This window comes from Rhincodon typus, chromosome 19 (genome assembly GCF_021869965.1).
Source record: "Rhincodon typus isolate 14 chromosome 19, sRhiTyp1.1, whole genome shotgun sequence".
Classification (NCBI taxonomy): domain Eukaryota; kingdom Metazoa; phylum Chordata; class Chondrichthyes; order Orectolobiformes; family Rhincodontidae; genus Rhincodon; species Rhincodon typus.
Window position 1 is genome coordinate 54,809,679 of NC_063350.1, and position 4,479 is coordinate 54,814,157.

A 4,479-nucleotide genomic window follows, 5' to 3' on the forward strand; every position below is an offset into this window, starting at 1 on the left:
CAGTACTACTGATCGAGCAGGTCGGTTCCTAAAGGACATAGCTGCTGGACTGCAATCTCCTAACAACGGGAATGACTACTCTGACAAATGAATTGTTTCTTCTATGTTTTTGCTTCTTCTTCCGTCATCTGAAGGTGTTTTGATTTTCTGATGTAAAACGCCACAGCTATAGCTCAAGAGCCTACCTCGTGTGTAAATCCAGCCTGAGACTATCAGTGGGCTCCACACAGTCAAGCCTAATCCTTTACTGCCCCAGAATCCTTTCTCTGGCTGACACATGTTGATGTTCTAATGTGGCATTATTTAACCACCCCAGCTGAGATCAGGTGTCTATCCCATGACCATAGAGGCCCTCAATTTCAATGCCTTGCCCTAACATGGGCTTGTACCCACTGAGCACTTGTATTGTTGCAGTTTACCAACTAACAAATGGAGCATTGAGCAGAGGCAAAGTAGTGAAAGTTGGAGACAAACGGGGATCAGGGGAACATTTACCTTGAAGAATGCAGAGGTGTCAAAATCCCAGAGTGTTGGATGGTCACATAGAATGCCTATAGTGTGGAAGAAGACCATTCAGCCCATCGAGTCCACATCAACCACCAAGGAGCATCCCACCCAGATCCATCCCCTTACCCTATAACCCTGCATTTCCCATGGCTAATCCACTTAGCCTTCAGATCCCTGTACACTATGGAGCAATTTAGAGTGGACAACCCACCTAACCTGCAAATCTTTGGACTGTGGGAAGAAACTGAAGCACCTGGAGGAAACTTGTGCAGACATGGGGAGAATATACAAACTCCACACAGACAGGCACCTGAAGTTGAAACTGAACCCAGGTCCCTGGTGCTGTGAGGCAGCAGTGCTAACCGCTGAGCCATCATGTTGGTAAAGGAGGAGAAACTAGACCTGGGAAACGGAAAGAATCAAAGTCATAATGAAGTGAGGTGACTTATCCAGCATCAAAACAACAGGCAGTGAATTGAAAATGATTTTGAGTTGAAGTGGGGATTAATAAATCAGCATTTAACATCATTGGGAGTCAGTCAAAGAAACACTCAAGTGTCCTGTGCAACGAGCTCTGTTCACTATCACTCCCTTTGCACACAAATATCCAAAACAAGTTTTAAACCTCATTGATTTCCTGGAACAAATGACCTGTAGTTTCCATCCAGCATCCCGCTACTCCCGTCTCACTCCCATCACCCAGCCCTCTCTTTTCTTTCCAGTGCCATTGATGGTCATTTTGCCAATGATCAGCTTGGTCTGGGATTGTTGAGCTATCCCATCCAGCAGTGAAATCTGAAACCTCACCCAGCCAAACTTAAAATAGTGCTCAGTAACTATTTCCTGCTCTCTATGTCACTTACTCAAGGAAGGAGCCACACAAAGCAATTATGTATGAACAGCCTTGAATATACTTAATTGCCCAGTCTCCACAGCCCATTGCAGTAAATAATTCCTCAAATTCACAACCCTCTGAGAGATGAAATTTCTTCTCAGCTCTGACTTATGTAGGCAACTCCTTACTCTAGGACAATACCGTCTAGTCCTAGAATCTCCCACAAGGGGAATCAATCTTTCTGTATTGACCGGACCAAGTCCCTTAAGAATCTTCCATGTTTCAATAAGGTTACTTCTCATCGTTTTATATCCCAGTGAGTGCAGGCCCAATCTAGTCAACTTCTCCTCAAAAGACCGTACCTCCATACCTGGTATCAGCCTAGTGAACCTTCTCTGGACTGTCTGCAATGTGAAGTTGAACTTTCCTCAGATAAGGGGCCCAAAACTGTTTGCAATGTTTCAGCTGAGGCCAGAGTAGTGTCTTACACAGTTTTAGCAAAACCTCCTGATTTTTATATTCCATTCAATTCAGATCTTTTATATCCTATGCCAAACTTGGATGCTAGTTTTTTTGAGATTTATGCGTGAAGCCTCCCAAATCCCTCCATGCTGCAGCTTTCTGCAGGGTTCCTTGATGTTACTAATATTCAGCTCCTCTACTCTTCCTGAAACAAGTGGACAGTCTCATATTTCCCCAACATTGTGTTCCATTTGCCAAGGTTTTGCCGTTCCCTTCACCTGTCTTTATCCCTCTGTAGACTCACTGCGCCATTCTCACCACTTGGCTTCCCACCTATTTGTGTGTCATCTGCAAGCTTTGCAATTCCCTTTCTTATCCAAATCATGAATATATATCTTGCAAATATTTGATGTCCCGGCACTGATCCCTGTGGCATTCCACGTTAAGGGTTATTATCCTGAAAAATGCCTTCCGTATGCCAATTCTCTATTCTCTATTAGTTAGCCAATCCTCTATCATGCTAATATCCTACCTCCAACACCATGGGCTGTTATTTATTAAGTAGCCTAATATCTGGTACCTTATCAAAATCTTCTGAAAATCCAAATATATCTGATATGCACTGCTTTCCTTTTATTTATATTACTCATTACTTCCCCAAAGGATTTTAGTAAATTTGTCAATCTAGACCTCCCCTTCATGAAATCTTGCCGACTTTGCTGGATCATATTATGTGTTTCTAAATGGTCTGTTGTTACAGGCTAAACCTGGAGCACTGTGTACATTTTTGGTCTCCTTACTTGAGAAAGGATGTGTTGGCACTGGAGAAGCTATAGAGGAGGTTCACTAGGCTGATTCCGGAGTGGAGAGGGTTGGCTTATGTGGAGAGATTGAGTAGATTGGGACTATACTCTTTGGGATTTCGAAGAATGAGGGAGGGTCTTACAGAAACATATAAAATTATGAAGGGAATAGATAAGATAGAAGCAGGGAGGTTGTTTCTACTGGAGGGTGAAACTAGAACTAGGGGGCATAGCCTCAAAATAAGGGGCAGCAGATTTAGGACTGAGATCAGGAAGAACCTCTTCACCCAAAGGGCTGTGAATCTGTGGAATTCCCTGCTCAATGAAGCAGTTGAGGCTTCCATGTTGAATATTTTTAATGCAAAGATAGATTTTTGAACAGTGAAGGAATTAAGGATTATTGTGAGCGGGCAAGTGTGTAGAGTTGAGTCCACGATAAAGATCAGCCATGATCTTATTGAACGGCAGAGCTGGCTCTAAGGGCCAAATGGCCTATGCTTTCTTCTATTTCTTATGTTCTTATGCACATCCTTTATAATGGATTAACATTCCCTAGAGCCAACATTAAGCTTATAGTTATTGTTACCTTTTTTTTAATTTTCTCCCCTTTCTAAATAAAGGTGTTACATTGGCAGTTTTTTTTATCCTTTGGGAAATCTACAGAATCGAAGGATTCCTGGAAGTTTGTTACCAATTTATCAATTATCTCCATAGCTATTTCCTTCAATATTCTTGGATGCATCCCATCAGGTCCATGAGACTTATCAGTCTTTAGCATCCATTCAGTTTCCATAGCACTATTTCTCTAAAATTAATGACTGCATTTATTTCCTCTCCTCCATCTGCACTTGAATACTTAGTAATTTTGAAATGCTGTTAGTGTCTTCTACTGAAAGACTGATGGAAAGTATTTAGTCAACTCCTTTTTCATTTACTTGTTTCCCCATATTATTTCCCAGCTTCATTCTCTAAGGGGCCTATGCTTACTTTAGCCTGACTCTTTGTTTTTATATATTTAAAGAAGCTCTTACCGTACACCTTAAAGGTACTTGCAAGTTTGCCCTCAAAGTTTATGTTCTGTCTTTATTATTTTTTATGTCATTTTATTGGCTTTAAAACTTTCGTAAATCTCTAGCTTACCATTGATTGCTGCCACATTGTATGCTATGTCTTTCAATTTGATGTTAACCTTACTTCTCTGCTTTAACATGGTTGGCATATCACCTTTCCAGAATTATTCATCTTTACTGGGATATATCTTTGTTATTTTCTTAAATATTGGTCATTATTCCTCAACCATCTTTACTGTTAATCCCATTTCCCAGTCCAGTCCAGTTAGATTTGTCCTCATTCCTTTGTAATTGTCCTTATTTAAACTTAGCACAAATATTTCTTTCTCTCAAGCTAAATGTTTAATTCTGTCATGTTATGGTTACTGTTTCCAAGAGGATCTTTTACTCTGACATCATTTATTCAATTTATCTCATTGAGATCACCAGATCCAAAATAACCTGAACCCTAATTGGATCCAGAACACATTTTTCTAGGAAACAGTCCAGAATGCACTCTGTGAAATCTAGTCCATGGTTTCCTCTGCCAATCTGATTCTCCCAATCACTAAGAATGTTAAGGTCACCCATGATTAATGCATTGTCTTTGCTAATTACCCTCATTATCCCCTGATATGTTTTCTACCCCAACATATAGATATTGTAGGGGGTCTATAGACTACTCCCACCAACATCTTCTTCCATTTGCTATTTCTTTCCTCCGCCCTTATGGATTCTTCATCTTTTGACCCAAAATCATTTCTAGTTATCAAACTTATCCCATTCCGCAGCAACCCCACCACCCTTTCCTTCCTTCCTGCCC